This window comes from Phasianus colchicus, chromosome 1 (genome assembly GCF_987193195.1).
Source record: "Phasianus colchicus chromosome 1, bPhaCol1.hap1.1, whole genome shotgun sequence".
NCBI lineage: Eukaryota > Metazoa > Chordata > Aves > Galliformes > Phasianidae > Phasianus > Phasianus colchicus.
The window spans coordinates 49,942,048-49,965,087 of NC_143436.1; the positions used below are offsets into that span (position 1 = coordinate 49,942,048).

Sequence of the window (23,040 nt, forward strand, 5' to 3'; positions counted from 1 at the left end):
CTGGGCTGCAAGAGATGCTGTGGAAACACAGAGCTGTTTGTGGTGTACACACAGACACAAGAGTGCAGTTGGCTCATGTTCCCCTTGGATGCCGTTTCGGAACAGGTAAACAGGCATCCCAGCAGCATCTCCAGCTCCATCCAAATCATCGATGCGTGTGTCTTCTCTGTATGTGTGTGTGTGTGTGTGTGCGCGCGCGCAAGCCACTCTCTCCCCCCCTTCCATCTTGGAACAAGAAAAATGTGTCAAGCCCTCTGGCTGCAATCCAGGACTCTCCGTGGAACTATAAATCGACCCGTCAGGGAGGGGGAAAGAGATTAACGTTGGCCGTCTTCATTAGTGAGTCCCCGGAGGAAAGCGGGTCTGCCATGAGCCGTGAATGAGACCAGCTGAGAGGGAGAGGGGGAGTTTGTGGTTTTTATCACTGCCTCCAGAGACCCCAGAGGAGCGGAGGAAAAGAGCGTGATAGGGATGGGAGGATGTAAAATGAAGGAAGCTGGAGCATTCCATTGGCGAGCAGGTTGCTGGTTGCTGCTCCGCCGCGCCAATCCCTGACCTGCGAGCCCATGTGTGTGGCTGGAGCACTCAGCATGCTAATTGGGAGCAGTGAGGAGTGAGCCCAGTGGCAGCACAGTGCCCTGCCTTGCTAAACAAGTGCCAGTAATTGCGTTTGAGGTGCTTGCATTATGTCCAATTTTTCTCAGAACCAGAAAAGTGCATTTCTCACAAGCAGCATAGTTCTTACCAGGCGTTGCTTGAGGGTGGGTGCTTAATTCCCTGCCACCAGACAGAAAGAAGAAAGTAATTCTGCTCCATGCTTTATTATCGCTTGCACACAGATTTTTGCACGTAGCTGCTGCTTTGAGCTTCAGACAGCGATCTCTTTCTTCCTCATTCTGTTTAACGTATGTGTTTGTACTGCAGGCTCATGCAAACACACATGCACCAACACACACGTGTGCTAATTGTTGTTTCTCTGAGTTGAACGGCGGCATTTCAGGTTCCCTTGTCAAGTCCCTGAGAGCCCGGATTGTGGTGGTGCTCCTACCAGTAAAATCTGGTTTAAGCTGGTGGTTGTCTCCCCCCCCTCGCTTCTTGCAGTGAGTGACGCAGGCTCGACAGCTCCTGATAGTGATGCTCTTTATTCACGGAGCCAGCATCCCTGCCGTGGCAGCGATACGGCCGCACACACACAGCTCCCACTGGGTACCTCACTGTGACCCGAGGGCTCCAGGATGGGAGGCCTCTTGTCTGCACACAGGCGGTCCTTGTCACCTCTGCAGCGCGACAGCCGCAGAGCCAATTAGTGTCAGTCGTGGCGGTGGCTCTCATTGATGGGGATGCAGTCCTGGTCCTTGCTAGAAGCTCAGCTTCCCATGTTGTGTATGCCTCCATCCCTGCTGACCTGTGCAAACCCAGCGCCAGGCTTTGCCTTTGCCTTCCCGTGCCCTGGTGGCGTGCAGACGGCTCCGCTGTGCGATTTGGCAGCGTCTCGATATTGTTTTCTAACTGGCACTCGCAGCACAGTTGTGACTCCAGGTTCTGGGCATTTAGCATTTACTCAGTGCAGTGATGCTCAGTGAAAGTAATAATCCTTTTTTCTGACATGATAGAAGATTTTTTTTTAACATTTTCTTTTGTGAAAAGCAACCCATAGCTATTAGATCTCTAATGCCAGGAGCTTACAGGCAGAATTGGACAAGCAATAACACTTGGATTGGAAACTGTGATTGCCTGTGTCTGCTCTGCCCTCCTGAGGCCCCATCTGGAGTATGGCATCCAGGTCTGGGCCCCTGGCACAAAAAAGTCACAGAGCTTTTGGAGTGGGTCCAGCGAAGGCCATGAAGATGCTCAGAGGGCTGGAGCTCCTCTCCTGTGAGGACAGGCTGAGGAGCTGGGCCTGTTCAGCCTGGAGAAGAGAGCACTCTGGGAAGACCTCACTGTGGCCTCGTAAGCAGGAGGGGGGAAGCAACTTTTACATGACCTAAGAGTAATAGAACAATGGCTTTAAACTGAAAGAGAGGAGATTTAGGTTAGATGTTAGGGAGAAATTTACTCAGAGTGCACTGAGGTGCTGGCACAGGCTGCCCAGAGAGCTGTGGGCGTCCCATCCCTGGCCAGGTTGGATGGGGCCCTGGGCAGCCTGAGTTGGGGGGGGGCAGCCCTTCCCACAGCACGGGGTGGGATTGGGTGGGTTTCAAGGTCTCTTCCAACCCAACAATTCTATGATTCTATAATTGTATGATTCTGTGATTCTATGAAGCGTGGCAGGATGGAGGAAAAGCTGGTGGAAAGGAGGGCACTGCTGGTACTGGCATTTCAGGTGAGTTGGCCCCAGAGCGGGTCTGACAGCTAGGAATCCCCTGTGTCATGGTTCCCTTTCACACCTGACACTGTTCCTGGCCGAGGTGCACGCAGTGATATTTTCTCATTGCCTTGGAAGGAGAAGAAATAGGTGATGATGAGTACAAGGGTAACTGCCACAGTGTCACCACACAGCACCAGCTCTGCTGTCACTAACAAACAAGCTGACAGATGAGCTATTCCCTCTTCAGTACACAGGGAACGTCCACCTTCACAGAATCACAGAATCGTAGGGGTTGGAAGGGACCTCCGGAGATCATCAAGTCCAACCCCCCTGCCAAAGCAGGTTCCCTACACCAGGTCGCACAGGTAGGCGTCCAGGCGGGTCTTGAATATCTCCAGAGAAGGAGACTCCACCACCTCTCTGGGCAGCCTGTTCCAGTGCTCCGTCACCCTCACTGTAAAGTAGTTCTTGTGCACATTGGTGCGGAACTTCCTATGCTCCACTTTCTGGCCTTCACTGTCACCCCTCCTGGATCTGCACCAGAGGCAATGCTGTCACCTGCAGAGGCAAACCACTGGCAGACAGGTGTCCTTTGGAAGCCTCTGGGTCCAACAGGTTCTGCTAAGCTCATGATGTGGGCTTGGGGGCTGCTGGCCAGGGCTGGGCTCCACTCCCAGCGGGGACCATCCTGGTGGAAGTGTGGAGGGCTGAGTGAAGGGAGGAAGCCTGCTGGGGAGAAGGGCTGTGCTGGATTAAAGCAGCTGCTGAGGGACTACTCCAGTGAAGCTTGAAATCAGATTGTTTGACAAACATCATGTTAGAAGCACCTGGCTGCTTCTGTTTGCCCCACAGCTTCCTACCTCAGAGAGAAAACAGGGATTTCTGTGGCTTCAGAACCACGTCCCTTCCTCTTCCCTCTGCCCAGAGGGCAGGCTGCCCACTGATGTGCATGGAGTGCCAGGGGGAGCCCCTCGCTCCTGTTCCCCCTGCCTGTGCCAGACAGGGAGCTTGCAGAAGGGTGGGCTCCTTTGGTGGGATTTGATATATGTTTTTTTTCAGCTCTGATTTTTGTTCTACCTCATTTGCATATTGTGTTTTTTTTCCAAGCCTCTGCATCTCCTTTCTTCCTCCTCTTTTTTTTTTTATTATTTTTTTTAATTCTCTTCTCTCTGCTGAAGATTGCTTCCTAACTCTCAAATGTCCCTCCCCCGCCTCACTCCCCCCCACTGCATTTTTCTTTCATCCTTTGTTCTTGATTGCTTGTGCCCGGGAGCAAAGAAAGGAGAAGGAAAGGATACCATCTCTCTATGAAATAGACGAGGGAGAGAGAAATGCAGCAGACAAAGTTGTCAGCCTGGCAGAGGGAGGCTGAATCTGAATACATCTCTGGAGTGCGCGCGCGGCTCTTGTTGACATAGGGCACTCGCCACCCCCTTCTCACCATGGGACGCCAGCTGGGGGCTGCCCTGCAGAACACTGTTTGTAGCATCTGCTGCCCCAGGGAATGAAATGGGGATGGACCAAAACCATCACGTTAATGGAGTCCTGCAAGCGGTCCTGGTCCCACTGTGCAGCTGCGGTGTGTCCCTGGCTCAGGAGTGTGGGTAATCATGTGAGATATGTGCGCACACTGGCTGATGCATCACATCTTCTCCTGCTTTCCATCTCCTCTCTCTCTGCATCAACAGCGCTGCCATAATCTCTCAAAATCAACAGGCCATTACGGTCTGATGTAACTCAATGAGTACTCTGAGACAGAAATCCTGCAGTGTACTTAAAAATCCTAATGTAGAAACACAGCACCGTCCTGCATTCTCTCTCCACCTCATTTACTGGTTTCTAGTGAAAAAGCAGCACTGTTCCATGTCTGTACATATTCAGCAGAGTGGGTTGCTAATCTGAAGCTATCCTTTTATTCTCGTTCTGCTTACAGACCGTTAAATACATTCTGCTCTCCCTCCTGCCCCAGTCTCCTCCCTTTTTACCATCAGCTTTTGTGAATAGTGACTTCAGCTCTTGCCTTGGGAGAGGGGAGGTCACACAGACCTCAAAGAAGCCCTCTGTGTCATCAGCTATACCCATCCAGCTGGTCCCTTGCCAGTGGCACATGTGCTTTTGTTGATTGGACCCTGCATGTGGGCACTTCAGGTGGAGATGGGCCATGCGGGTGTTGGACAGCAGAGGTGTCCTTGTGGCACTGGGGAACATGATTTAGTGCGAATGTGTGATGGGTTGTTGGTTGGACTACCTGATCTTAGTGGGCTTTCCAGCCTTAATGCATCTATGGTTCTTTCTGCTGCCTGCCTTGTTTCTGTAGGAGAGCATTATTTTAGATGTAGCCTTACATTTCAATCCTTCTTTGTCATCCCCTCCCCCAGGTTTGTGCTGTAACCACGTTTCTGCCTCAGAGCTGTGAGCTATCAGCCTTGTTGGGAAGAGGCATTGGCCGTCCTGGTGTTTGCAAGTTGTTCCTGTTTCTCATAGGACTTTTCTGGTCTGAGAACTAGGGTACACATAAGTGCAACCTCAATGTCATATCCCACAGAACTGGATTTTCTGTGATTATCTTGGTTGCTTAGGATAAACATGAATGGTGGGCAAGCCAGAGGGAGATGCTTGCTGTGTGAGTCAGAGCGGTGTCAGCAGTTCTGCCAAGCCTCTTACTGTGGCATCTTGCTGGAGGACTAGGTTCTGCTTTGTGCATAGATGTTATGTCAGCAATGGGGTGCTGGCGGTTCTCCTTTCTGACTTGGTTTGAGGTAGACTTACAAAATTGGATGCCACATAGCTGAATGTTGCACCCTACAGGTCCTCTCCAGCCCACCTTGAGGCTTGAAGACAAACGTGGAATGGCTTATGAAAACCTGTAACGCAAACTGTGCCCTGGGCTGTAGAGACACGGGTTGGTTTTGCCATCTCGGAACCTGGGCATGACACTAACTTGCTCCCTCTCAAGAGCAGTCTGTGTCTATGGTCCACTGATGTTGACTAATTACAGGCAGATGACCAATACAAAAGAGCTGGCAGAGATGCATGACTTACATTAGTTGTCAAAAACAGATGAGCAATTAGCAGTCTCTTACCTTTTCTGCCTGCAGGCCTAATCCAATACTCTGTGGCTGGAGTAAAAAAAGACAGGTTAGCAATGCAGTCTCATGTTCAAAGGAGCTATTTGGGGTTTCTTGCCAGTGGCAAAACATCTGTTTTAACAGGGTAGCTCATCACCCAGAAATTCCCTGTGATGGGTTCTGTGGGTATCACTGTGGACCTGATGAAGCATGGTAGCAGAAGGGAGCAGAAGAACTGCTGTGCTGCTGGGATCCACTCAGCCTGGTGTGCTACGTTGGGTGTGGGAGCTGGCTGCCATAGCAGAGCTGGGACTGAATGCTCACTGGAAAGTGAAGGACGTTGGCACTGTTGGTCATTCAGAGCAGCAATCCCAAGAGAGAAGCTTCTGCATCGTGTCTGTTAGCTGGCCTGCTGCTGACATGTGAGGATCCATGCAAGCTCATAACTGCTCCCTTGCCTGGTTCCTCTGATGATTTCCTTATCCTTAGAAAGGTCCAGTGGAACTGAGATGCTGTCCATTCTTTTTTCTGGATGAGGGAATTGTGTCAAGGGAACGGTACTGCTGCATGTGCATCTGCCTTGTGGATGCAGAAGCCGTGGCTTTGCCAGGCCTCGTCTCAGGTGGTCTCATGGGTGCCTGCAGTTAATGAACTGGCCTTGGCCTCTGTTCTGAGTGTCCAGGGAGCCTTCTGCCAGAACTGCCGATGGAAACAAGGGTCCCCTTTGCTCGTGCTTCTCCTTGCATCCAGCCAATGTGTTTAATGGCTTACTGGCTGCTGGCTGCAGTCACTGCATCACAGCTGCTCGTGCTGTTTGAGCTTCTCTCTGCTTTCCCTTCTCTTTATTCCCCTGCCTTGCACTCTATTTGAGCAGCCTTCTTTTCTGGCTTGTTGCAATGTCCATCCTGAGCTACAAAAGGCTCTTGCCCAGCTGTGTGTCCTGACCATTGCTCCGTTGTGCTGATTCTTCCTCAGTTTCTCATTTCATTTGAAAACACGCTTTTCCCTCTCTCATCCCTCTTAGTATTCCTCTCCTCTTCCCTTGAAGATATGAGCACTTGAGCCAGTTGGGAATATTGATCAATTTTTTTTCTTTTTTTTTCCTGGAAAAATGTTAAACAGCACTAAGTGCCTGTCTGAAGCACTGCACTGGTGACATTTCACCGGGGAAGGAATGCCGCCGTCCAGCTGCCTGCTGAACTAAAGGCACCCTCTGGTCTGCAGCCAAGCCCCCAACCCGAGGTGAGGGCTTGAGAGTTTGCAGCGTTGCCCTCCATGAAGCAGCTCCTGCTGGAGACTGTGCAAAGGGAAGTGGAGCCACTGTGCCTGGCTTTGTCACCAGCAGCCAGTGAACCTGGCAGTGCCTCAGGGCTCTTCCTCACCCAGGAGGGGGAGGAAAGCCTTGTGTTGATTTGTTTGGGCTTTTGTTTCCTGGAAGCTTTGAAAATACCTGTGATCTTGTGCAGCATAATGAAGATATTCTTACATCTGTTTAACTTTGGAAGCCTGTGTACTGTTCAGATTTTCCTTGAAAATGCCTTCGGAAGGCGCTGGAGGGTGAAAGGACAAGACTGGGTGGCAAATCTTTGTTGGGAGGATGCTCTGGGTAATCACTAAGCTGCAGGTTGGCGTGAGGTTGTGCCTGCAGTGTTGAGGCTGTGGTGCACTTACAACACATAACAGCTGCAGGCAGAGAGGATACAGGGCTTAGCTGCTCTGGCAGCTGTCAGAAACAGAATTCGGGCACAGCCCTTTGCTTGCCCTGGTGGCATCTCCCAGCCCAGAGCAGCTCTGGGTCACTGCCGCCCATCAATTCTGAAACGAGAGGGGATGGCAGCAGTGGGCAGGAACCTATTGATTGTGCTGTAAATCAAGATGCTGAGGAAAAAAGCCTGGTTCTTGGGAAAGTGGAGGTCTGTGTCTCACCTGCTGCAGGCAGAGGGGTCTTGCTGTTACCTCCTGGGGGTGCTCACAACGTCAGTCCTTGCATTTGCTGTGCAGTACAGTCAGCAGTACAGGTGCTGAGATCAGTACTAGTCCTTTACATTTTTATATAGGGTTTCAGCAGGGGTGAATTAGGTCTGATAGTGATACTACAAGTTTCAGCCTTACTTAAAAATTAACCCCAATGAGAAATGGGATTAGCGAGCTGCCAGTGGCACCAGAGCTAGTTTGAGCTGGTGTGGAAAGGTGGCACAACTCACTGCCTCTGCTCTTGGAAACAACGCCTGCTGGTACAGCAGAAGACAAAATGTGTAATGTAGGATTGCTCTGCGAGCATTGAGCTCTGCCCGTTTGAGCCTTGGGGAATTCTGTGCTTTGGGAAGAGAAAACTGGGGAATTTCCCCGTCGCAAATCTGAGAAAGGAAGCAGCACTCCAGCGGGAGCAAAGGTGCTGATCTGAGATGGGAGGTGACTGCAGTGACATGGGGCAAGGTGAGAGCCAGTAACAGGGCTGCAGAACACAGCGGAGCCAGAGATTTGTGGGACAGAATGAATTGCTGGGCAGGAGGTGGGCAGATGGAGAGAGATCTTGGAGGAGGTCCCAAATTTGCCCTGTTTAGTACATTTGGGAGAGTCATCGCTCTTCTCATCACGCATATGTTTTGGGAGTGGGCCAGGGGAGGTCTCAACAGAATCAGAATCACAATCTCAACTTAAAGAAATAAAAACCCAAACAAAACCAGACCCACTATTCTGGGGTCATTTTAAATGCATTGAAGAGCAGTAGTGGTTTTTGCTTTTTTAAAAAAAGTATCTGTTAACTGTTAAATATCTCTTGGTTTTCTTACCCTTCCATTCTAAGAGGAAATTCTTGCCAGGCCCTGGTTCAAGTCTAAGTGGGAGTCAACACATTTTGAGGACAGATATAGAGACAACCTGGGAAAAGTGGAATGACAGGAAATCATGTTGATCAGAACCAAAATACTCAGCACAGCCACAGCTCTCAAACAAGGGAACCTTTTCTACGGCACGTGGTGCCCCTGTGCCATAGATTGTTAATATGTTCTTTACAGAAAGCAGATGGAAAAAGTCTCTGGGGATGGGATATGCCTCCTGTGGCTGGAGAAGAGTCTGTGTATGCTGTGGAGGAAGGAGAAGCAGCACCTCTTGTTTTGTGTGTGTCCGGGTTAGCTCCAGGAGGACTGTGGCTCTACTGGATCTGTGTTTGCTTAAGGTGCTCTGGGATGCTGAGGTCAGAAGAGCTTCCTCTGGTGCAGCGGGGAACTGCTATAACAACCGCTGTTTCTGCTGTTATGGGCCACACAACGATGAGATATTTATTAGGCTAATGAGCAAATTAGAATTCAAAGCTTCAGGATGAACAAAAAAAGAAATGTATGTTAGCTCCCAACTGGTAACAGTTGTGGTATCGGAGTCACAGAATTCTTGAATTTCAAAGTTTTCCCAAGTGAGCAGCGCTTGGATGAAATGCAGATATATACGTGTATGCAGTTATATTCTTCAACTTAGAAATGCATGTGTGCATTGCGGTCACAATATAGACAAGGAGGGAAAAAGCAACCTTACCTCATTTCCTGCCTTTCTGCATGTGAATTCTCATTCATAAAGCACAGAGAAGGGATATTTTTGTACAGTTTCCTAAGGGGATTTTATTTTTTTTTAACTAAAAGAAAATGCAGAAAACTTTGCTCATGCGTTCAAATGCAGCTGTGTTTGGTTTGTGGTGTAGAGGTCTAGTGGTGTATTCGGACATGACCTGCCTACTGTACCTGTTTTACATCACCTCCAAACACAGAGGGCTTTTTCTGCGTGAACCATATTAACCTGCTGTCCAGAAGGCAGGTTTGGATTACAACTTATCTGGGCTAGGTTCAAGTGGTGGCCTCCAGGAGGAGCGCTCTTTAATCATTAGAGCTAGATGCCTGAGTTTTGGGATCCTGCAAATATGTTGGCATGTATTTAATAAATACAAGTTAGAAGAGTGTTTCTTTTTTTCTCCTTAAGGAACCCTTGCCTTCATAAGCTTTTATTGTGAGTTGGTTGTTAGGGCTGAGAATTTGCCACTGACTCCTTCTCCCCACCCCAAAATAAACAAATAAATAGAACCATATGTAGTTGACTTCATCCTTCAAACAGCCTCCAAGGCTACCTCCTTACGAAATCAGCAGCTTTTTTTTCTTCCAAGTTTTGAGATGTGCCAGACCACTGTAGGCTGTGTGGAGAAGGAAGATGTTAGCCCCAGTGATGACTCTCAAGTCAGCTGTCAGCTCTGTCCAAAGCGCCTGTCATTTTCCCATAGCTGAAGTCCCTCTAACATGTTTCTCTAACCTCATTCCCTGTGAGAGAGGAGCTGTTGTAAGCAAAGGGGTTTAAAAGAGATTTTTTTTTTTTCTTTCCCCAGAATAGAACCATTTAATCAAGTTTTTAATCACGCTTCTCAATCTGCAGCCAACAGACATTATATTTTCAGTGGCTGTTTCTGGTTTGGACTTGGCATAAATCTGTTTTGGTTTGTCAATTGTGTGATCTGGTTCTCGACCCAAAGATAGATCTGAGCAATTCTGGACATGGCCTTCTATTTTGGCACTGCTCCTGACTGCCCATGTGGTCTTTGCCAAATCACTTGAATTTATCATCTATTTCCTCTAGCCTTGAATCAGGGGAGCTCCCGATAAACTCTCAAAGGTGTTGTGGCTGTTTAATTCAATTGATATTGGTTGACTGTGCACCAGATGCTAATATTAGAGAAACGCACTGTGAGCTGACCATCAGAGCAAAGGGGCGAAAGGGCACAAGTGATGGTAAAGAGCAACAAGGAAGCTCAGACTGAGTAGTGCTGGCAATGCTGGGGAGTGATTGGGAATGTAGGAAAGGGGAGGGAGGGAGGAGATGCTGAAGAGCAGAGAAGAAAACAGCATGGAGCAAAAACAAAACCAGTGGTTTGGAGAAAGATAGGGTGAGTCAAGGAGTTGGATGGAACAAAAGGGAGAAAATTGGAACAAAGGTTTGTTCAAGTCAGGTTTAGTTAGTCAAGTTAGGTTTATAGATTATATCTATTTAATTTTTGCTTTTGAGCCATTACCCTATGTTTCTAAACTTGGGACAAGATGACTTTTGTTTAAAGCATCTGACCACCCCCAGTGATTTTGCATAGGGAGACCTCTGAAATTTTGGGTCACTGGCCCAGATGCCTGATAGCACCCTCCTTTCTCCAGCAAAACTGCAGATTTGTGCATTTTTGTTTTCTTTTGCACTTCAGTAAGCAGCATGCTCAAATTCAAGCCTTGCTTGAGATACCTCTTTGCTTCTGTCTGTTTGAGTTTCATTGGTGGTGGCTTTTTTTTCCATATGCCCAGCTGTGCATGGGAGGAATAAGGGCCAGGAGAAGGCATATGAGCTCGGATGGTTTATGATGGCTTGTTTTGTTTTGGAAAATGGGAGGGGGGTGGCCAGCCTTGGTTGGGAACTCTGGAGGGGTTTCTCTTGCTATTGTTCAGCTAGACCGCACGGCTTAGTCACGGTGCTTTTGTTTGTCAGAAATAAAGCTAAAAACTTCCCAATCTGAAAATAATGAAAAACAATACAAAGTTTTAGGTCCTTTAAAGGTCCTAAATTACTTTAAAGCTACCTGACCATAGAGGAGTCAGTTGAAAATATTCCTGTGGAAGTATTCATGTTTCCTGTCTCTGGATGACTGCTTCAGAGCACAGCCTCCGGGTCTTGTGCCAGCTCCTGTGGTGACCCATTGAGCAGTGGAAAACCAGAGGCATCATCTCACCTGGTTAAAAAAGTGATGGAAGATAGAGGCAGCTGCTGGCACGGTGTGTTGCAGCAGGCAGAGGTGGAGCGGCTGCCTTCCCAAAGGCAGTAGTGAGAAGTACAACGTGAGTAGTTGTTTCCTCGGAGATTAATGAGGATGAGAGAGAGACTTTTTGCTTAATGTATGGCAGTCACCTGCAGAAGCCAAAAAGGATGTTTCTGGGGTCATGCTGCCACCCATCTGCAGGGGTTTGTGGCTGTGCGGGATGGGGCAGGTGTGTTGTGTAACGTCTGTCTCCTTTGGAACTTGGAAGGGCAGGGGACGGAGGGGAGAGGGTTGGATTTTTCTTCTTGTAGGCTTTTATTTGTCTCTTCTGTCCCCAGAGAAAGCTCAGCATGGTGTTTCAGGCTGTTTTTTTGTCTTCAAGAAATTCCTGTGAAACGATCAGAAGATTTTATCCATGTGAGATGCTTCTGTATTTTGAGCCCTAATCACTTAGGTGAAAAAGAATAAGTAAATTATATATTGAACTGCTAACTGGTGCTGAGGCCTGGTTGTTTCCATGGCAACCAGGCTGGAAATAGCAGTCGGTGACGACAGCACGGCACAGGTAGAGGCAGATCCAGCCGTTCTCCCCTAAATACACGAAGGCACTGGGTCCAAACATTGCTCCTGTGATCAGTGCATGCTGATATCCTGACACTGCAATTAACATATAGCAATACCTTAGCGACTAGGGGTACCGGGGCCTGGTGCTGAAGTACACCGAGTTTGCTCTGCATCCATGGAGGGATCCATGGGCCCCTGTGCATGGTGCTGAGGAAGATGGCTGCCCAGTGGGCCCCAGACTGAGCCCTGTGCCTCGGGCCCAACCTGGGGGGCTCAGGTCACCCAAGTGGCTCTTTGGTTCATGTCACACGAGTGGGGAAAGGTGCCCACACAGCTCATCTTGGACACCCTTTCTTCTCGCTGGTGATGGATAAAAGACCTGGTAGGTTTTGGGTGGTTTGTTCTGTTTGTTTGTTGGTTTGTTTTTTAAATTTGGTTGGTATATATATATATATTGGGGTGTTTTTTTTTTTTTTTTTTTCTTTGTGGAGGATTTGTTGTTGTTTCTTTTTTATCTTTGAGGTGCCAGGAATGTAAACTCTGGTCTTTGCTGGCGTTGCTGAAGGACAAGTGGGAGGTGTGAGTGGATCTATGAATGTGAGCACTTAAAACCTTAATTGAAGGGGTGAATGTGGTGAATCTCTAACAGAGACATTCTCTACTCAAAATATTAATTACTTGTTGAAGTAAAACAAACAACCCTTCTGATTCAGCACAATCTCTTGACTATCCTCAAGGGCTCAGGAATGGAGGCATTTTGTTGCCCAACACCTCTCTGTGCAGACCTATACACACGCATTTGTCACATTCCTGCGTGACAGGGACCGTCCTGCACTGGAACCCTGGCAGGCAGTGGCAAGGTAGACACAAAGAATAGGTCTCCTTTCAGCTGAGGAATTGAATGTCTTTTTGCCAGCAACAAACCAACCAAACAAAAATACCCCTCACTGATCTGATTACCTAGCTCTACGTGTGATCAGAAAGCAGTGTATGTGATACTTCCTTCTGCATGTTTTCCGGTGTTTGCGTCCAATTTAGTTGTGACTGTCCCAAATGATTGTCTTTCCATTATTTTCCTGAGAAGACAAGACCATATGCCTCCCTGTTAAGATGATTTGTCTTCTTTTTCCCTTATTGTACTGTGCAGTAACATGCCTGTGTTTTTCCTTTCTTGCTTTCACTTCTGCAGCCTTCTGTTTTATCATGAGCTTTTTGATCAGGTTTAACTCAAAATTAAATACCAGCTTTCAGATATAGTTGCAACCAAAACAATTTGAGGCATGTCAGCTCTTGACACTGCCAGTACTGCAGGCACATGTAGCTAGTGCAACTGTTTGCTTGCGACAGTGTCCATGTGCACACAGAAGTGGCTTTGTTGCAAAAGTCTTCTCCAAGTGCCTCACCACCAGTGCATCTCCAGCACTGGCATCGTTGCACTGACCATGGGTAGGAAGCGCTAATGGTTCGGTCGCAGTGATGTGGCTGGCTTGCTCAGGAAGGGCCTCCTAGTGTCGCTTCTCTGCAGTCAGAGCAAATGCACTTTGGCTGATATTTTACATTTAGATGTAAGTGCTTTTCTGGCATATGGACATAAAAACATACAGTGTTTATAATGAGAAAAATGACACCAGGCAATGGATGGGGAATTTTATTAGGTGCTGTGGTTCGCTGAGCAGTGGTTGCAGATAGTGTGCTGCATGGACCACCTATCATGCTTCACAGACCAGCAGTGACCTGTGGACCACAGCTGAGCTGATGCTATTCCAGGGCCTTATCTATACTACAAAGAGAAAGACAAATGATGCAGAGTTTATCGTCGCACTGTGAAGCTAAATGACATCGTGTTGTTTTTTTTTTTATATCAAGAGGTGATTCTGATGGTGCTGCAGCTGTGTTTCTGCTTCTAGAGGTGAAATAACTGTCCTGATTTCATCAGCGTAGATGCAGATAGATGTAAACAGAACTACAGGAGACTCCTACCTTTATCTTGCACCTCTTTTTAGAAGCATCTCTAAGTATTAGTAGCTCCTTTTTTCTCCTTTTGGTGGACTACTTAAAATTATTCATATTGTTGTGACTTCCAGTGAGGTTTTTCTTCCCCAAATACTTGGTCTGCAGGCAGGGCCACCAAGAAGCGAGTAGATGTAAGTATGAAAAATACAACAATCTCAGAAACCTCACTGACAAAAGGGAAACCTTGCAGTGCATGTCTCGGTGCTGCCAGCCCTAGTTAGTTATGCTACCACTACTCATATGGCACAGTAGTTTGAGATCGTCTGTGGCTCATTAGATGCAGTGTCAGAATTTCCAAGAACTGAACACCTACTGCTTCTGGTTGCTGAGCAGTCATGAAAACCTGGTCTTTGTTTGGATACCTTGGCGCTGGCTGAGCTTTGAGAAGATGCTTTCCCTATTTAGACCTGCTGTGCTCAGATACGGCATGATGCGTGAAGAACTAAACTCAGCGCTTCTGTCTTAAGGTACCCACTGCTATTAACACTTGCACAGTTCCTTGGGGTTTTCTGACGCCTCCCACCTTTTATACAGCTGCCTTTGAGAATGTGAAATCTTTGGGCCAAAAACGGGCACAGTTTTGTAATATAATCATACTGATAGGACTAGAAAGTGTGGCACAGCTGATCATTCCCATCAGAATCACTGGCAAGTGCATCTGTCAGGTAGCATTTGGTGATGAGTATTCAGGTAACAGGCCACAGGGAGGTAGGCTATGAGTAATGAAAGCAAGCTGAGATCACTTTTTACTCCATTTCCCCTCCACCTTTCTCACAGTCCACATGGTCTTTACAAAAAGCTGTTACTACTGTTAGCTGCAAAATGCGTAGCTCATGGTGCCCGTGGATGCTGTGTATAACACCTGTGTGGGGTATAACCCGGGAAAGGTGAAAGCTGAGAAAAGAGGGTTTTATGGTCTTGTGAAATCTCAGTGGCCTGTGACTTCTGGAGGTAGATGGCTTACTGTTAGAGTTGGTGTATCGTCAATAGAGCCTGTTGGGGCAGGCAGCTGTTTGTGCACCCTAAAAACACCATGTGGCCTTTCCTTTGCCACAGGACAGGTAGCAGGGGGAGCAGGATTTGGGAATTGAGGGGGACAGGCGTGGGACAAGCTTCAGGGAATGAATCAGGTGGCTGGAAGGAGTCGGGCCCTATTTAAAATGGCTGCTGCTGCGTTCAAGGGGCCATTTTAAGTGTCTGTTATCCTACTCTTGCTTAAGGATGTAATTTGAATGAATGTGAAGCCAACAAAAATGTTAGATTCCAGTGCAAATCTGTTCTGATTTGGGAATTCATCTGAGTCCTAACAATGCATAAAGTACTGCAGGATGAGAGGTGATATATTGTGGAAATGTAAGATATGAATTTTATATTTATTACTGACTTGGCAGGGTGCTTTTCACATCGCCATTCTGGTACAATTTTGATTAGATTTTTATGCTGAGTATCAGAAATGCTGCTTGTGTGTACGCGTTTCTCCCTCCCTTTTGTGCTCTCCTTCTCTGATAAGGAGAACTCTGTGCTGATGAAAGATACAGGGTTGACAGTCCTTGCACTGTGACGATACAGTTTAGGCAATGCCAGTAGAAACTTCCTGTGCCAGCGTGGAGGATGCACGTTGACATGGAGCAGAGCGCTTCTAGCAGTGGGAGGAGAGGTGAGTTTCTCTGGCTTTCTCTCTGTAAGGGTTTGGAAGGGTGGTGATAGTTTCCGTGATGTTGATGAGCATGGGGACTTGTTCAGTGGTCCTTAGTCCATGTGTTGCGCTTGTTTGTCACAAACTGTTGTCTCCTGACGAATTTTGTTTACTCCCAGCATGTGCTGGCTCTGAGCTAGCTCTGAAAGCAGATACAATTCAGCTGCAGATGGAGTGCTGCCTGTTCTCTCACAGGTACTGGTTTTCCTAACATAAGTGAGCATCAGGAAACTACCCTTGTCTGTAGGCTACCGTGCAAGGTCAGAGTTCTGGGGCAGTGGTAAGTTTGTTGTGTATATTTATATTTAGTTATTTATACAACCATTGTCTCACGTACAAAGCTTTTTTTTTTTTTTTTTTTTTTTTTGAGCATTAATGCATGTATTCTTTCTCGCTTTGTGTCAAAACCAATCGTGCCCTTGTTTTATAGCTTCATGAACAGTTGTGTTGTGTTGTTCAAGGTGGAGCAGGTCTATATTGTAACTGGGGGTCAAAGCCAGACCTCTGGGCTCTCAGATCCATGTCTAATATCCAAGAAAGACAAAAGAGAAAGAAGGGTGATTTTTGTGCTTTCTTAAAGATCTCTATTTATGTTTGTGACACGTCTGCTTCTTTAAATGGACATCTTCAAATGCAGCACTTGTCATTAAAATATGCGTTTTGAGGAGGGGCTTAAAAGAATAAAAATAGGACGGTAGCTTTCTGCAGCCTCACCACAAACAGCATTACAGTTGTACTGCAGACGTGCATTTAGCTTATGGCATTTGGTGGAACCAAAATGTTTGAGTAAATCTGATATTGGCGGAGCAAAATGTATGAACGGATGATTGCCAGCGAGTTGATTTACCATGATGGGATTATAAGTCGTCATCTGGGCTATAGTAATTGACTCCATTTGCCATTCTTCTTCATTGCAGTAAGAAGTAAAACATCAGCCTAACCCATCAGGAGATTGGTTAGTTTAGTGCTACTGTGACTCAGCTGACAAATGGCAACTCGTTAGTCATGGTAACTCAATTGCTTACTCCTGTGTTTGCGTATCATGGGCTGGCTGCGATGGGCAGCCACTGTAAGCGGAAGGCAAGTGGAAGGGAAAGCTTGAGAGCTCCTGCTTGTAACCATGTTAATGACTGGTAGCATGGATTGAAGCAACTCTGAAAGATTTGTCCACATTGCTGTCCTGCCACAGTAAATGTGTCACCTGCACCAGATCTGTGAATTTGTGTATTTAAAGTTTTGGCAGCACATAGAGAAGGCTTAAGATGGTGTTATATGGGTTAGCGGCTCAGTCCCTGACCTCTGGCAGCTGGAGGATTGACTCTGGAGAACATTTCCCTTGCTGAGTGCCAGGCTGGCCGCACGCATCAGCCTGTACCTTTGTGTTAGTCGACAGTAACGTGTGAAACCACCTGGCTCCAGCCTGCTCTAAGGTAAACCACAGCCTCAGCCCTTGGGCTGCACATGTCCCACCTGAGGTCTAAAACCCCAAACAGCCCCAGCTCAGGGCTGGGCTCCGCAGGAGGAAACCATGGGTGCTGCTAACAGGGCGTTGTTTTTGCAGGAAAAATGGTGAGCGGGAGGCCCGGGAGCGAGCTCCCATCTCCTGTGCTGTCCTGAGCTGCTTTCTGTGAGCATTTGTCACCTGTGTTCCCTGTCCCCTGCCCGGGGAGGTGTGGGTGGGCTGGGGGACCCGGCTCAGCGCTGCTGCCATCCCCACGCCCCGCATGGAGCGCGTGCTTGGGCTTGTGCGCATCTTCTGGACATCTTCCCGGTGAGTCTTCCAGAGAACGGCTGCAGATGAAACGCAATTAGACACAGATGGACGGGGGCTGGGGGAGGGGGCGGCGGGGCCAGCTTGAACATGGGGGGAGGGTAGAGATTAATTGCCAGGCCGCCAGGCGAGGGGCCGGCATGCAGAGCGCCGAGGGTTCCTGCCAGGAGACACGGGCTAGGCCAGGGCCGGGCACCCGAGGAGGATCCTCTGCTCTTGCAGCACGCTTTGGTTGTTCGGGAGCCGGGGGGAGCAGCAGGCGTGTCTCAGGGATGATTAATCATGGATGGCAGCAGCAGGGAAAATGAGCGCAGGGCGCACGCCGAGGCCAACGCAGCCTCTGCCCCTGCGTGCCGCTGGCTTGCCGGCAGCAATCCCTGCTGCTCCCAAATCTGGCCCAGGAGGAGGGCAGGCCGTGGCTCGGCCCCTTGTCCGCCCCGGCCTTTGGGGCTCCAGAAACTCTGATCTCTTGGGTGCGGGGAAGAATGAAAACAGTGTGAAAGCGGGGAGGTGAGCTGAGCCAGGTGGGAGGAGAGGCAGACGGGCTGGAGGTTTAATTAGCGAGGAGTGTGGAAAAAAAAAGAAAAGTGGGTTTGGCAGCAGCGGGCGGTGAGCGGTTTGTGGTCTGAGAGGTGGGGACAGGGTGAGAGCAGTCCGAGTCGCACAGTTGTCTCCGAGCTTCAGAACTTGTCAGCCCCCTCTCCCTCCACACCCTGGCACTACCTGAAAAACCTGAGTTTTACACACAGATTGGTTTCTGTTTCAGGGTGGGTGTTGGTTTGGTTTTGAGCCTCCAAAATTCAACTTCTTATAGCCTGGACGTAAAGGTCAAGAAGTAGAAACATGGAGTTTTTTTGCCCTTGCCAGTATTTTTAGAGAGGTCAGGGTCCTGCATGAACAGAGAGCCAGAAGATGGAAATATCAGAAAATTCCCAGATAGGAAATACGTGATGATATCAGCAGTGCTGGGAGGCCTGCTAACCATGTCTCCCAGTCCAGCTATTACCTGCGTGGTCTGCCTGCACATCTCAGATTCCCCTCTCAACTCCTCCTGCAAATTGCTTAAAACTTCCCCTTCTCTCTGCATCCCCCATCAGAGGTAAGGCAGCAGTCTTTCCACCATCACTGTTGTTTCCAGTGGACGATGTCAAAGTGTTCCTACTGTTTTCCCTTCATCTCAACCCTTGGATGGTTTCAGTTGGTTCTTCTGAGGAGCTTTGTACTGGAACATTTGATTATTTACCCAGAGAGCTGTGGGTGCCCCATCCTTGGAGGTTCGAGGCCAGGTTGGATGGGGCTGGGCAGCCTGAGCTGGTCGGTTGCAGCCCTGCCCTAGGCAGTGGATTGGAACTGGGTGGGCTTTGGGGTCCATTTCCACCTAAGCCAATCTATGATTATATTTTCCTGCCCCTTATTTACCTCTGCTCTAGATTTCTTCAGAAACCCTTAATTTAGTGCTGTCTCCTGTCACTGAGGAGGAATATCTCAGATAATTTTGGTAGGTTTGCATGGGCATACTGCCTTTACGTTCCCAAAAGATTGCCAGCGAGTTATTTAATGCTTTTAAGCAACTCCATATTTCCATGTGCCGCTTCCTTGTGCAATTCAAAGTAGTGGTCAGAATCTGGAAGGCCCTTATTTCTTGCTCTTTTTTTTTTCTTCTTTTTCCTGCTATTTAATGTGTAGCTAAGTAATATTTCACAAAGTAGAGAGAAGGAGGGTGTACAGATTGTTCAGGCTCTGGGATGGAGCAGATTTTGCAGGACAGAGTTCATTGCTGTTGGAAAATGCAGCGTGCTGCAGGGTTGTGTGCTGCAGATGAGGGTAGAGGTACCCTTACAGTGCTGTTCTGGGATCCCTAGATTAAAAAAAGCCATGTCATTTTCCAAACAGGATTGAAACATCTTAGTGGCAGCAGAATCTGACAAAACCAAGAGCTGGAATAAATACTTAATGCTCCTCCCTGTGAGACCTCTACTCGCAGTTAGTAGTCATGAAAAACAGGACAAAACAGATTTGGATTCCCAAGTTTGTGAATAGAGCCTCTTTATTTGCTGCTGCTGTGGAGCAAGGTGTTGTCCTCTCCTCCCCAGTTTGGCAGACCTCGTCTGTGATGTTCATAGCCCATGGTAGTAATGTGAAGAAGCTGCTGGAAGCAGTTGGCGTACTGCAGAGCGGTGCCGTGGGATAAGTGCTGAAGGTAACAGATAGTCTGGCAAGTTTTGCTCTGCTTTTTGCGCTGCTGGATATGTTTTCTGTAACATGGAGCCATTGGAGTAGGTGAGAGTAGGGTTTGTTCCCCTCACCCCTTCTCATGCTAGCCCAGCTCATCTAACTCCGGAGTGTGAATGAGGGCTTGGACAGTACTGAGCTCCTCCATGAGGCTGTGTTGAGAGCAAGCCAAGGGACTGGAGGTGTCTGTGCAATTGAGGCCTGCACAAAATTACCATTTTTCACACAGAGCCTTCCTGAGGATATTTTTTTTGAGAGAGAGCAGTGAAGGAATAGGCAACTCATCCTCTTGCCTTCCCTTCTTTCATTCATCAAGGAAGTGATGGACTCAAGGCGTACATCACAACATACATGATTTAAGAAAAAGGAAGAAAACAGGGCAAGAGAACATCATTTGTTACCTCACCTCACTTGGAGGAGTGCACTGGTTGGCAACTGTGGTCATGTTGGGACAGAGATGATGCTGTAATGGGGAATAACTTCTACTTTTGGACTGTTGGAGTACTTGGGGCATTACATAGTCCTTCTCTAGCCCTGGGGATCCCACGTAGAGTATGAATGAAGTGCTCAGCAGAGGTGGGGAGCAGCCCTTAGCTTCTGCAGCAGGCTGGATGCTGCAGGGCATCCTGGCTCTCTGGGGGAACACATATCCACCAGGGCTGTGTAACCCCCTGCCCTGCCAAGGTGTGCTTTCCGACAGCGTAAGGCAAGCTTTCCAAGGTAGCAGAGCTGGGGGCTGGCTGCCAGGCTGCCTTTAATTCCCCCAGCTGGCAAACAGGAGGCCTGTGTCGGTTGCCGGGGCAATGGTGGGAAGCTGTGTTGTTTAATGAAGCGTTGGGAAGACTGCTGTTGGTTTTGGGGAGCGGAGGCTCCCCCGAGGCACAGGGGTGTCTGCCAAGGGGCTGCCGAGCCGGGATGCGGCGGGTGGTGCTGGTTGATAGTGCCCTTCCAGCATAGCATGGCGGGCACTGGCATGTTCAGTCCCCACCCCTTGGGTCTGTGCCCCTTCCTCTGAACTTGTCCTCTGCCCAACCTACCCCTGAGAAGTCTTCTCTGTCCCACTCCTGCAGTGGAACAGCAATTACCTGAACTTGCTTTCTCGATTTAAGCAAATGAAGACTCAGAGCATCAGTGTCTTCACAGTAAAGGTGACTTACAAAGGAAGAAAATGGGTGGTGGGGGGGTATGAAAGAGGGCCTTGCATTTATGCTCCTTTTCAGTGTCTCTTCATAATTTAAAGAGAGTGTGGGGCTTGGGCTTTCTTATCCCTTCTTTGCCTCTTTTCTTCCCAGCGTGTTGTTTAGAGCACAAAAGGAATGGTGGGCTTGTTTAACCTTGGGGGGAGGGGGCTCCGTGGACAGCTCCGGCACTAATAGGCTTAGGGCTATTCAGATAAAACTTCATTAACTGATTATTTAAAAAAAAACAACAAAAAACAAAAACCTCTTACTCAGACCTGTTAAAAACCAAGGGAGTTTAAATGGGTGCGAACAAACAAATATTAGGTGGAGAGCTTGTTTGAAAGTTCAGTAAGCCATGTCCATTTAATTCGAGGCTAAGAAAAATGCTCCCAGACCACAAGCCCATGAATTTCCAGGGGAAAAAAAAAAGGCTTAATAAGACGGCTCTCTTGCAAAGGAAAAAGAAAACGGAAAAAAAAAAACCCACAACAAAAACAACATCAAAAAGCTGGGCTCTTTCATATGTTGAGCTATATCTGTGTTTTGCAAGGATGCACAGAAGGGAATGCACCTGATTTCCACCCCCCCCCCCCTCCGCCCCTTCCCTGCTCTGCACCTGTCTGCTGCCAGGGCTGCAGCATCCCACGGGTGGTCCAGAGCTGCCATGTGCAGGAGAAGGAGCCTTTCCCCCGGCATGAAGCCCGCAGCCATCCAAACTCTCCTACCCCCTGTTGCTAGCCTCCCTCTCCATCCCGTTTTGCCTGCCTGGAGCGCCGCGCGGGGCTGGTAATTAAAAACCTTGGAGGGGGATATTATTGAGTTAACAGTAGTTATTTGTGAGGCTGCTGTGGGGGGGAGAGCGATTCATCCCCAGGGAGAGCGGCACTGACGAGGGGTGGGGGAGCGGGAGGGAGGAGGAAGTGGGGGCGAGATTGGCAGGTGACTGCCAGCTCCGACGAGATGACAGCAGCAGCAGCTCCGCCAGTCCCACTTGAGCACTGCACTGCAGGTACTGGGTTAATGGGTGGGAAGTGGTGAAGAAGAATATCAGGGTGGGTGGCTGGAGGGGAGGGCGTCGGCGTGGGGGAGCGGATTTCTGCCGAAAGCCGACATGGAGATGACACTCTCTATATACATGTAATCATTAGACTTCTCGTTCCCAAGAATATTTTCCTTCATATCATTTTTAAAAATGCAGAGAAAGCTTTCCTCAAAGCCGACAGTATTCTCCCTACAAGCACTCCCCCCTTGCCAATATTACCATGTTCTACAAAAACGGTCTGAAATGCTGTGCTATTTTTGACCATTTCTTTAGGATATTTGTAGTGAAATTTTAATTTTTCAGGTGCCAGGAATAGGCTCCTGGGTCCCACATCTTCCCTTTATAACGAGGCCTTTTTACTGAACGTGAGGCTGCATTACAATCTAAACCTCACAATTTTGTTGTTTGATGATACTGACTATCCAACTAGAAAATTCATGTATCCTCCTTCTGCAGGACTGGCAGGTAAGACCCAGCCTGAGGTCCTGACTGACATCTGCAGACAACATTCCTGGCCATGCTTTCTCTCTCTCTCTCTCTCTCTCTCTCTCTCTTTTCCTCAGAGGGTAAAACATCTGTTTGCAAAGGGCTGAGGACACGAGCTGCACAGGGAGATAAAAGCAAAGAGCCTCATCCCATAAGAGTTCATAGATCTGTAACTCAGGGGGCTGGCAACAGGGTTTGGCAGGGGTTGAAATCCTTCTGTCTTTCTCCCTTCTCCTATGTTTGAGCTTTAAAAACAAAAACAACCAGGGTTATCTCAGACGTCCAATAGTGAGGATTTAGATGTCAGCCTTGCTATCAGCTTCATTCTTTGTGTACAAAGAGAGAAAGAGGATCACACGTTTGCGCCTAAGCTGCGCAGAGTGGTGCCTTGGTTTATCGCAGGGGGGGGAAGCAGTGCCTCTCCCCTTATACTACAGCAGAGTCCGGCCCCAAGGGCCTTACACAGCCTGTCCTCTCTCTCCTGCAGCAGGAATCAAGTTGAAGGAATCGGGGCTGAGAGTTCAAGGCACACATGTAGCTGTAGACCTACAGGATCTATAGGAAAGAGGAAACTTAGAAGAATGTCTCTGTTCTGCTGCATCCCTGCCATCGCCATCAGACACCTGTGAAGTATTTAGCCACAAATATGCTGCATTTTCCCTTTAATCTGTTACAGCTATGCAGTGGACCACCACCTATGTCCCCACATCTGTGATTATACAGGTTTTAGCCCAGAAACCAGGTAGGATGTTTTGAGCTGTGAAAATAGTTGGCAGGCTGCTCTATACGGCACAGTGAACCTGTGGAACGACACGTGCTGGTGTGCTTGTTGGAAACACCTGCAACTAAAGGGGCAAATGCCCTTTTCCGTGCTGATTTATGTTATACATGCAGATACATATTTTGACT

General features: G+C 48.3%; 1 protein-coding gene across 3 annotated transcripts in view; it reads left to right on the plus strand.

Moving 5' to 3' along the window:
- Positions 1 to 23,040, plus strand: part of TCF20 (transcription factor 20) — a 115,561-nt gene that overhangs the window by 19,582 nt on the left and 72,939 nt on the right. The window contains exon 1 of one of the 3 annotated variants that reach the window (XM_090141403.1): positions 18,882 to 21,612. The exons of the other annotated variants lie outside the window; for them this stretch is intronic. The gene's annotated coding sequence lies outside the window, so the exon portion shown is untranslated. Of the gene's footprint in view, positions 1 to 18,881; positions 21,613 to 23,040 lie in introns of those variants that run through there. 3 annotated transcript variants of the gene reach the window in all.